General features: G+C 31.6%; 1 protein-coding gene and 1 non-coding gene across 6 annotated transcripts in view; one reads left to right on the forward strand and one right to left on the reverse strand.

Annotated features, from left to right (window-relative positions):
• The window catches only part of Mkln1 (muskelin 1), a 329,639-nt gene that overhangs the window by 97,108 nt on the left and 219,561 nt on the right, over positions 1-12,970 (reverse strand). The gene's annotated exons all lie outside the window — the stretch shown is intronic.
• Positions 5,682-5,754, forward strand: Trnaa-ugc. The gene has a single exon. It is a non-coding gene; the product is annotated as a tRNA-Ala (tRNA).

Here is a 12,970-nt window from a genome sequence, read left to right on the forward strand (position 1 = left end):
AAAAAAAAAAAAAAAAAAAAAAAAAAAAACCTCTCAAATATGACAAAATTTTTGTTAAAGAATTCTGTAAATACATACACACGAAGATAGAAAAAAATATAACAGCATACATCAGAAAGGTAAAAGTAATTTCTTTGGTTGGTGGGATTAGGATACTTTTGGGAATTTTTTTTAACTTTTTTATTTTTCCAAATTTTTTGTTCCAAGCATTATAATTACCTGAAGAAAAACCAGAAAACACATTAAATATGTGAAACTATTTTTTAAATTTTAGAAGAATTTTATACCATATTGTTACAAAAGTCCCTCCTTATCCATGAGGGATAAATTCCAAGACCCTCAGTAGATGCCCAAATCTACAGATAGTATATAATTTTCTATATGCTATTGTTTTCCATACATAACATACCAAGGATGAAGTTTAACTTATAAATTAAACACAAAAGTTAACAATAATAAAATAGAACATACATATTGCCAGTAATATACTATGATAAAAGTTCTACAAATGTACTCTTATTCTCTTTCAAACTATGACGTTTCTGATTTCACATTTTCAGAATACGGGTGATTACTGATAGCTTAAACAGATATCAAAACCACAGATAAGGGGGGGACTTGTATAAGGGGGATGAAAATAAGCTATTTTCATACCTTTTGCTATCTCTGAAATGTCTCTTCTTCATAGTTTACTAAACATATCGTGTTTCTATAAGCAGTGCTTTGTACTCTGACATCAGCTTATTTAAACAAGGATAAAGAGAGCCAAATATATCCAAAGGCATTTACAATCAACCTGGCAGAGATTACTTACAAAATTTAAAACATTAGGTACTCCACATTTATCACATATATATCATTTATATATGTGACATACATACATACATATATATGTGTGTGTAAGAGATACATACATTTATCTACACATATCATATAGTAGTTCCTTAAAGAAAAAACTAAGATAAAACATAACTACAGATACGGTAATTTTACATATGCAAGAACATATGAAAAAGAGTTAAACTTTAGGAAACAAAATTCATTATTCCAGATCATTTTACCACAATATTAAGCAAATCCAATATAATAAAACAGAAATAAAGCTAAAATATATTACTTATGACTTAAAGGGAAAATGTGACACCTCTCTTAAAGATCTATTGGCTACTATGGCTGGAGGTTACATTTTATTTCTTCTTAAAAACACTAGTTTGGCATCATTCCAGAAGCATTCCTGTCAGGTGGAACTAGCAATGGCTAGTTTGAGAAGCTAGATATTCCACTAAACCACAACCAACAACAAACCCCAAACTCCAAACCAAACCATCTCTTATTTTGGTGAAATTATGACTTAATCTAAGATATACTTTATAAGCTTATTAATTCCAGTCTTCTCACTCCCCTATATATACACAGAGAAATAAAACACACTCACACCTCCAAGTATTGACACTCACTTTATAATATTAAATCATCAACCATGATGTACAATAAATATTACTTAAGACCTATGATAAACAATGTGCCATTTTGTATAATAAATTAAAGATCAATCGCATATAATCTATGTTAATACATTTATTGCCTATTGCCAGGTATTATGGTTTAGACATGAGGAGTCCCTCAAAAGTTCTCATGTCGTTAATTAGTTTAACTTAATTATTTCACAATATATACTAATATCAAAACATCATATTGTACCTCATAAGTTATATATAATTACTATTGTCAATTTAAAATAAATTAATTACAGGGCTGGAAAAAAAAGTTCCTGTGTCAATCCAAGAATATTCAGAGGTGAAATAATTAGATTATGAGAGCTAGACAGTTCATCGTATTTGTATGGTACCCTATGCAAGTGGGGTGTGGTTTAGGAGGTGGGTCACTTGGAGCATTTCCTGGAAGGGTGCATCTTTCCTGCTGCCCCTTTTGGCTTCTCTCTCTGCTTCCTGGCTGTCAAGAATAGAGCAGTACTCCTCCACAATGTCCTTCTGCCATGATGTTCTGCCTCACCTTGGGCTCAGAGCAATGGATTTGGCCCACCATGGACTAAACTTCTGAAATGGTGAGCCAAAATAGCCTTTTCTTCTCTAGAGCATTCTTGTCAGGTATTCTGATTATATCCATGAAAAGGTGACTAACACACAAGGAAACTGGCTTACAAATAATTAGTTCAAATCAGATCTAAAGCAAACTACGTAGTTACTCTTAATGAAATGCCAAGCTTTATTTTTAAAAATATTCTTTTATACCTTCAAAAGATAAATAATAACACAAATGTTTATTAAAGACTTGGTAAGCAGTAAATTATTTCAAACCCATAAAGACATGCTAAAGAAACTATTTTGTAAAGTTAAATTTTTAGAAACAAATTTCCACAAGCTTGAAATCTCATAAGGCAATCAATAAAAATAATGTAAATATTAAAGCAGGGTGCTTATGGTTTGGATGAGAAGTGCCTCCCAAAAGCTCATATCTTGAGACAATGCAAGAAGGTTCAGAGGAGAAGTAATTGGGTTGTGAGAGTTTTAGTCCAATTAATAAATTAACTGAGTGGTAACTTAAGGCAGATGGGGTGTGGCTGGAGGAGGTAGGGCATTGAGGGCATGGCTTTGGGGTATACATTTGTGTCTGCCAAGTGTAGATTGCTCTTTCCCTGCTTCTTTAACATCATGTAAGCTGCTTCCCTCTACCACACCCTTCTGCAGTGATATTCCACCTCACCTTGAGCCCTTAGGAATGGAGCCTACTCTCTGTGGATTAAGACCTCTGAAACCAGGAGTCCCCAAATAAATTTTTTCTCCTAAAATTGTTCTGGTCAGATCTTTTAGTAACAGCAGCGAGAATGCTGACTAAAACACAGGGTAAAGACTTTTTAATACACTGCTTTCAATGCCTTGTTTTTTGTTTTGTTTTTTAGAGAGAGAGAGAATTTTTTTAGTATTTATTTTTCAGTTTTCGGTGGACACAACACCTTTTATTTTTATTTTATGTGGTGCTGAGAATCGAACCCAGCACTCCGCGCAAGCCAGGCGAGCGCGTTACCGCTTGAGCCACATCCCCAGCCCATTAACTTGTTTTAATGTAAAAAAGTTTCTAAACATTTCAGGATCTAAAGACAAAAAGCTAATACTTCTTACCCCAAATAAATGTATAATGTTCTCTATATTTCTAATTCTTAAAAGTTTTAGTATATTTACTTATAGATACTTTATGATTTGGTTAAAAAAAAACTTATGTTCTCTATAGAAACAATAATGACAATCCCATCTATAAAAATAAAACAACACCCATTATCCTGCTTTGAAAATCTCAAAAACAAAATTTTAAAATGAATTTGAAGATGCCTGTGAATTATATGATTTTTAAAAATTACATATATATTTCAGGACAAAGTCACTGTTAATATTTTGGTGAGCCTATTTTTGACAAAAATCTAAAGCAGGAAATCAGAAGAGTCTGATGAAAATAAAAATATTCAAAAGAAATTAAAATATCATTCAGGATAAAGCACACTAAGAAAAAGTTGCTAACAGTTTTGAAACTACTTAACTAATGTCTCTGGATGAAACATCACCTCATTTTTTTCTATGAGTATAACTATACTAAATAAATATATTTTATAAAGTTCTCACTGGGCAGTATGTTCTTTACCCCAACAGATATTCTTGTAAAAAAATATATGAGGAAGCTTTTAACAAAAGGAAAATAAAATGTTTAAGGGTCATCTGGGATCAAAATAAAACAAAAACAGACTAAATTACTTCCATCAACTTTCATTTATCACCAAAACAAAGACTGCATTCTAAGAAAATAACTTAAAATATATTCACAGGTAAAAACTTATGGAGCATAAAATTCTTTTTGTTATCTAAAAAAGTTTTTTTTTAATTGAAACGGATTTTTAAAATATTATTCATTTCACCAGTTTGTTCAATTCTGAAAAGAAAATATGTGAATTATATAAGTTCATAATATATAATCAACACTGGGAAAATGAACTTGTAATAATTTACTAGGATAGTAAACCACAGTGGTATAGATTTTGGTACTTGACTACCAGAGTTCAAATCTTAGTCCTGTCACTGATTAGCTATGCTGTCTTAGGCAAATTATTTAATTGTTCTCATTCATTTAATGGGGACAACTAAAGAAGGTAGGTTTGAGAATTAAAGTCATATAAAGAGAATCAATGGTACATTATAAAGATCTCATAGTAAAGATCTCTATATCATTAACTGATGTAGTGTTTGGAACTGTATTTGGAAAAAAAGTAACAAGACTTTTTATATGCACAAAACGGGAAATATAGCACTAAGGAAGGAACAACACACAAGAGAATAAAAAAATAATCTATCTTTAAAGAGGTGACTGTGAAAAATGAATTTTAAGTAATGATTAAAAAGGAAGCAGCTGGCAAAGAGAAATGACATAAACATAGGCAAGAAGGCATGGGTTGGCAGGAATTATGGAAAGAACCATGTTTCAGGAGGCTGTCTGGCAGTCAGGTACCAGGGATAAAAAGAGTTTGCATTGGGGCTGGGGATGTGGCTCAAGCGGTAATGTGCTCGCCTGGCATGCGCGGGGCGCTGGGTTCAATCCTCAGCACCACATAAAAACAAAATAAAGATGTTGTGTCCACTGAAAACTGAAAAATAAATGTTAAAAAAGTTCTCTCTCTCTCTCTCTCTCTCTCTCTCTCTCTCTCTCTCTCTCTNCACCTAAAAAATATAATAAATATTAAAAAAAAAAAAAAAAAAAGAGTTTGCATTATCGGCACTGCTGAGAATAAACAGCACCTCAAAGGAAAAGAAACATGGAAAAGAAACATGGAGCTATCCTGGAACACAGCCCTAGCTCATGACTCACAAGAAGCTCCTTAAAATACCTAGGAAAAACCCACCTCATTCAAAGATTAATAATAATAAAAAAGAACCAACCCAGGGTTTATATACCAAGATATAAAAAGGAACAGGAAGGAATTTTTAAAAAGTGCCAAATGAATACGAGCCAAAAGAAAAATGTAGTCATTCAATTGATGAAAATCTCCAAATACTTTCCCAATAATATAAAAAAGTTAAACAGCTCTCCTTATAACATAGCACAGAACAGAAACTGTTGCAAGCAAAGGTAAGAATAACTGAAAAGATAAGAGTAAGATAACTAAAGAAATAAAACATGAATTATCAGAGTTGCCAAAAAAATAGAAAATATCAGAGAAATAAAATCAAAGTGTTAGGAGGAGAAAAGATGCTAACAATAGTGATGTAAATACAATAAAAGATTTGGGGAAGAATGTGCAGTTCAAAAGAATAACTAAGAAAAATAAAAGAAAGAGAGCAAAGGCAACATAGACTTAACTGAAAGAAAACCAAACTATGCAATAATGAAAAGGCTACCACACGGTAGGTTAGCACTATCAATGCAGACAGTCTGCTAATATAATTAAACAATAATCTAAAACAAACACGAAGTATTAAAACAGCCTGAGGAAAAGAGAAATTATATTCAAAGAGAATTACAGCATACTTCTCATCAGCAATAATGGAAGCCACGTAACAGGAGAATGATATTCAAATGTATTTGAAGAAAACAACTGCCATCCTAAAATTCTACATCCAGCAAAATATCCTTTCAGAAAAGAGACAAATATTTCAGACAAAAATAGCCGACCTTGGGGCTGGGGTTGTGGCTCAGTGGTAGAGCGCTCGCCTTGCATGTGAGAGACCCTGGGTTCGATCCTCAGCACCACATAAAAATAAATAAACAAAATAAAGATATTGTGTCAATGTATAACTAAAAACAGCCAACCTTAATTAGAAAATATTTTAAAGGATGTGCTTAAGGCAGAGGGAATACAATCCTAGATATAATATGGATCAAATATGTAAATGGTTAAGAAGAAAAAAATCAGTCATATTTGGGTTAAACTAGTGAACACTAACTGTATAAAATAATAATAGTAATATTTTACAGGGTCTACAAATGTGGAGTCAAAATCAATGATAATAACAGAGCATATGAATTAGGAAGGTGAGTTCCACTAAAACTTAAAGTCCACTAAGTCCTTGTATGGGAAGAGAGAAAAGGTATTGACCAATTTTATTAAGTTAATGAGGTATATTTGTTATAATTTCTAGATCAAGCATACAAAAAATATAAATGGAACACATTGCAGCAAAGCAAATAGAAGGAAAAAAATGAAAAGTTTACAAAGCGAAAACGCGAGAGACAACAACCAAAAAGACAGATATGACAAAGTTTACAAACTGTAGGTTTGAATCCATTTATTTATCAGAAATTCAATCACATAAATGAAATGTAAAATATTCAAATCAAACGAAGACAGTCAACACTAGATATTTTAAAAATCCAACTAAATTTATAGAAGCTACTCTTTTAAAAGAAGGATACAGAAAATTTGAAAATAAAATACTGAAAAAGATGTCACACTCAATGAAAGTGGATGTTTTAATATGCCAATTTATACTTTAAGACAAAAATATTACTAGAAATAAAAAATAATAAAAAGATTTAACTGAGCTGGGTACAGCTGTAATCCTAGCAGCTCGAGAGGCTGAGGCAGGAGGATCACAAATTCAAAGCCAGCCTCAGCAACTTAAGGAGACTCAGCAACTTAGTGAGACGCTGTCGCAAAATAAAACAGGCTGGAGATGCTGCTCAGTTGTTAAGCACCATTGGGTTTAATACCTGGTGCAAAAAAAAGATTTAATTTAAAATCTGTGTGTACCTAAACAATGGCATAAAATATATAAAGCAAAAACTGTGCAGAACTTTAAGGAGATATAAAAATCTACAATTACAGTGAAAAGTGTAAACACATTTTTCTCAATAGCTGAGAATCCAACAGATAATCATTATTGACAAAGATGTATGCAATGTGATTTAGCAACCTTGACTAACTATATATATATATATATATATATATATATATATAGAGAGAGAGAGAGAGAGAGAGAGAGAGAGAGAGGGAGAGAGAAACAACAGTAAATAGCTTAAATCAAAGGACATAGAAAATAACAGAAAGGATCAACAAACCATAAGTTGGTTTTCTCAAAATTAGACTACTGGATTTGAGAAACTTCTGAGTAATGGGGAAGGAGATCATAAATAGCCAATATAAACAACAAACATAAATAGCCAATATAAACAACAAAAAAGGGGCATCCCAGGAATTCCTGCAAATATTAAACAGATAACAGTACTTCAATGCCCACAAGAATGTAATTTTAAATGAAATAGACAATTTCCTTAAAAATATAATTTTAAAGCTACCAAACAAGCCTGATTATTCTTACAATGTTTAAAAAAAATTAAATAGTTAAAAACTACTGCCACCAAGTAAACTTCAAGCACAGACTGCTTCTACCAAGTATTTCATTTCTATCAAGTATATAAGAATGAAATCCTAACACATTATGAAGAGACCAGGACCCATCATGTGAAATTAAGATAACACTAATATTAAACCTGAAAGGAACATAAGAATGCAAAAAAAGTCAGGGGAAATAGTTGGAAGAATGCTAAGAAAATATTAATCAATCTACATCCAAGATACACCATAAAAAAATACATGACAAAGCTAGGCACATCTGAGCAATGCAAAGTATGCTTAACACTAGAAAATCAAAGTAGGGGGTAAAAATCACATCATAAAAGTAGAGAAAAAAATGATAAGACAATATTCATTTATAACAAAAACTTTTAGCAATCTAGATATCTAACATAGAGATCTCAAAAAACTCCAAATCAAAAATTATATTTTACAATGAAATGATGAAAGCATTTCATTTGAGATCATGAACTATATTAAGGATATATACTATCATTATCTTCCTCAATCTTCTATTAGATAACTTAGCCAAAAGATTAAATACAAGGGGGAAAGGCATAAGGGCTGGCAAGAAAGAAAAAAAAATTATGCCTAAGTATTTTTTACTGAAATGAAACATAGCATAACCAAATTTGTGAGACAACAACTAAAGTAGTGCTAAGGAGAAAATGTTTAACAATAAATGCCTCCTTTACAAAAAAAAAAAAAAAAAGAAGAAGAAGAAGAAAAAGATCTCAAATCAATGGCTTTGGCTTTCAATAAAAAAGAAAAAGGAAAAGAAGAAAAAAAGTAATAAAGAGCAGAAATCAAATAAAATAAAGAGCCATTTTCTTAACATAAAATGAGAAGACTTCTAGACAGACTTCTGATGTGATATAAAGACATCAAGAGGAAAATAATAAAATATTATGTGCAATTTTAAGTCAGAAATGGACATATTCCTCAAAAGACATAAACTACTATACTCTCTTAAGATGAAACAATGAAAATAGCAATTCTTCTATTAACAACATTGTTTGTAGTTAAAAACCTCATCACTATGTATTAAGTTCAGGCCCATTTGCCTTCTCTGATGAATTCTACCATGTTACTACTCATTCTACATAAATATTTTCAGAAAATTGAAAAGGAAATAATTATCATCTTATTCTTGAAGGCACCAGACCAAGACATGAACATTATAACAAAATTGTAGGCCAGTCTACAAAATACTCATATAAACATAAAAATGCCCAATAAATTTTTTTCAAAAAAAATCTAACACTATATAAAAATTAGAGTAAGACACCATTACTAAATAAGTTTTTTTTTCCCACAGGAATGTTGGATTAAAAACTGAAAATCAACTAATATAATCAATATATTAACAAATGTCAAAACCAAATCCTTTCATTATCGTCTCAAAAATTGCAGGAAAAGCAGCTGATAGAATGAAACCACTCATGATAATAAGATTCTAGCTAAGTAGGAGCAGAAATTTCCTCAATCTAAAAAAAAGGCAGGGCTGGGGATGTGGCTCAAGCGGTAGCGTGTTCGCCTGGCATACATGCGGCCCAGGTTCGATCCTCAGCACCACATACAAAGATGTTGTGTCCGCCGAAAACTAAAAAATTCTCTCTCTTTAAAAAATAAAATAAAATAAAAACAATTTAAAAAGGCAGCTATAAAACACCTTATAACTAACATTATATTTATATATATTTAATGACTGCTTTATAAAGCAAAGACATCTACTCTCACCATTCTATTCAATATTATACTGGTTCTAGCCAATGTAGGAAGACAAGAAAACCAAATAAAATGCATCAAGATTGGACAAGACAATGAGGCTGGGGTTGTGGCTCAGTGGCAGAGCACTTGCCTAGTACATGTGAAGCACTTGGTTCAATCCTCAGCACCACATAAAAATCAATAAATAAAATAGAGGTATTATGTCTATCTACACTAAAAAAATATTTTTTAAAAAGATTAGACAAGACAATTTAAAGGTGTTTTTAAAAGCAGACGACATGACTGAAAACTATGGGATCTACAAAAGCAGCTAGTAAAACTTAAGTCATAAATTTAAGGAGGCTGTACACTAGAAAAGCAATATACAAAAATCTATTGTATTCTATATTATAACTGGCAATTAACAATTAACAATTTAAAAAGTACTATTTTTAATAGTAACAGAAAATACAAAATTCTCTGCAAAATATTTGACAATCATGTGCAAGACCAAGAAACTAAAAATTAAGACATTCCTGAGATAAGTTTTAAAAACAACTAATTAATGAAGAATATGTATCACATTCATAAACACGGTGATAAACTTTGCTAAGATTTCAATTTTTGCCAAATTGATCTCTACATTTATTGCAAGCAAAACAAAACTCTAACAGGCTTTTGTTTTTTGGTAGAAAATGACAAGCAGATTCTAAAATTCTTATGAAAATTCAGCCTAGAATAGCCAAAATACATATGAAATAGCAGGAAATAGAATAAAGCTAGAAGACTTTATAACTACTTGATTATAAGATTTATGAAGCTATAGTAATCTAGACAGTATAAACTGATGAAACATACTTGATTTCCATATTATTTCTTAAAAATCTTACTGGGTGTCCCATATTCAAAAATTAAGTCAAACTGAATCATATAATTAATTATAAATCTGAAACCATAATACTTCTGGAAGAAAACAAAGGTCTTTGTGACCTTGGGTTAGATAAGAATTTCTTAGGTCCAGTATCAAAGGTATGATGCGTAAACAACAAAGTAGATAAATTAAGCTCCACCAAAATTTAAAAATTTCTTTTTTTTTTAATATTTATTTTTTAGTTATAGGTGGACACAATATCGTTATTTTATTTTTATGTGGTGCTGAGGATAGAACCCCGTGCCTCATACATGGTAGGCGAGCGCTCTACCTCTGAGCCACAACCCCAGTCCCAAAATTTAAACATTTCTGATGTTCAAAAGACACTAAAAAATCAAGCCACAGACTGAGAGAATATATTTTCAAGTCCCATATGTATTTGATAAAGGGCTTGTAGCCAAAAACTATAAAGAATTCTTAATATGCAATCATAGGAAGACAAATAACTGAATAAAAAAATGGACAAAAGATCTGAGCAGGAAATTCACCAAAGAAGACACCAAGGTAGAAAATTACCAAATGGAAAAATGAGAAACATCACTGTAATTAGGGAAATGCAATTAAAACCACAAGACCCCAATACACGTCTATCATAATGGCTAACACTTGACTGACTTTCTAAATACTGGCAAGGATGTAGAGCAGCTGGAACTCTCAAACACTACTGCTACAAATATAAAACAGTACAACATTGAAGAATTGGTAGTTTCTTAAAAACTAAAATGTATACATACCATATGACACAGTCATTCCATTCCTAAGTAACTACCCAGAAAAGCAAAAGTATATTTCCACAAAAAGATCTATACACAGGCTGGGATTGTGGCTCAGTGGTAGAGTGCTCGCCTAGCATGCATGAGGCACGGGGTTCAATTCTCAGCACCACATAAAAATAAAATAAAGATATTGTGTCCACCTAAAACTAAAAACTAAATATTTTTCCTTTAAAAAAAGATCTGTATGTAAGTGTTCATAGCAACCTTACTTATAATAGCCCCAAACTGTAACCAACCCAAATGTCTATCAACAAATGAATGCATAAGCCAACTATGGTATATCCACACTGTGGATTATTACTCAGCAATAAAAAGAAAGAAATATTGATGCATACAACAATATAGATGAAATTCAAAATAACTGCAATTGAAAAAGTCAGACAAAAAGAGTGTTATATAATATGATTGATTTATAAAGAAATGAAAACTAATCCACATTTACTTAAAGCAAATCAGTGGTTGCCAGGGAAGGGAATGGCAGCATTGAGAAAGAGGGCTGAATTACAAAAGGGCATGAGAAAAATTGGAGAGTGGTGAGCATTACTATGAGTATGGTTATGGTGTCATGTGTGTGTGTGTGTGTGAGTGTGTGTGTATACAGGTATGTCAAAATTTATTAAATTATACAATTTAAATGTGTACAGTTCACAATGTCAATTATATCTCAGTAAAGCTCTGTAAAGTTAAATATAACTTCATCTATTTTTTTTTTAACATAGGCAGTCAAACTCTTCTGTAAGAATTTTAAACAGTAAAAAAAGGAAGGTCTATAGTCTCTAAAAGCAAACTTATCTATTTAAATAAGATAAGCTACACAAAGGGAGTTTGTGTAAAACTTTCCTGTTTCTAGGTGATTATTTATGCCCATCATCAATAAATTCTAGATTGTCAGAAGTAGTAGCAGTCATTGGTTCAAGAGTCTTCTCTATTGAAGTTAAATATAAATACAGGGATATAGGCCAACAGAATAAAAAAATAAATAAGCCAGGAGCTGGAGCTGTGGCTCAGTGGTAGAGTGCTTGTCTGGCATGTGTGAGGCCCTGGGTTCGATTCTCAGCCCACATACAAATAAATAAAAGATCCATTGACAAAAAAATATATATTTAAAAAAAGCCTGATACTTTAAAAAATATTAACCATACTTGAAGATCACATAAATTAATATACTGAAAGTAGTTTTTTTCCCCTTCTATTGTAAGAAGCTTTACAAAAGATGCTTTTGATTCACTAGACCTTTCTACTTAGTAGGCAAGAACTTCTTGTCCTTCTCTGTTGTTTTTAGAGGAGCATGAGCCAAAAAACTGCACTGTTTACTACCTTATTTGTCCAACAAATCATCGTCAGTGAGGTTAGCAGCAAATTGAACAACCTTGGGAAGAGTGTTTATTAATGAACAGTGTTCGCAGCCGATTGGGGAAAGCCCACTGCAGTATAAAAATATGATTTGGCTCTAAGTTTCAAAACTAGAGTTACTATTAATTTTCCTAAACTTCCTACATTAAGTATCTGTAGTACTCTAAGATGCATATGCTTTTAACAGTTTTTCTTATCTGAGTATCCTATCAAAGAGACACCTTTAAAAGGTTAACTATATTAGCTGGATGTGGTGGTACATGCCTGTAATCCCAGCAACTCATCCCAAAGTCTGAGGTAGGAGGATGGAAAGTTTAAGGCCAGTCTCAACAACTTAGATCATAAGCAACTTAATAATAATAATAATGACTGGGGATGTAGCTCAGTAGTAAAGTGGCCCTGGGTTCAATCCCCAGCACCAAAAAACAAAAAGGGTAACTATCTTTAGTATTATATAAAGTTACCCATGGTTGCTTTATTTTCCCTTAACAAAATGATAGCAAATGCCTTAATGATAAAGATTTTAAACAAACCAACTGGAAAACATAAATCACCTGCTTCATTCATCCTGAGAGAAAAAAAAAATACAGAATTCACTCTTAGAAATATTATATATGCATATATACTTTCACTGGCAGCATTTTAATGATTTGGTAGAAAATTATTACATATATACTCTTTGCTTACACTACAAAGTATACCCTATTTCAAAAGTACCAATCATTTATTTTTAAACATCAATCAGCATTAATTTAAAAAGGCAATAATAACAATGTGTAAGGCTCCCTGACAAGATTTTATATATAATATTATATTATTATAATGTCTTTTTTCGGGGGGGGGGGG

Source organism: Marmota marmota, unplaced genomic scaffold, assembly GCF_001458135.2.
Source record: "Marmota marmota marmota unplaced genomic scaffold, marMar, whole genome shotgun sequence".
Classification (NCBI taxonomy): Eukaryota; Metazoa; Chordata; class Mammalia; order Rodentia; family Sciuridae; genus Marmota; species Marmota marmota.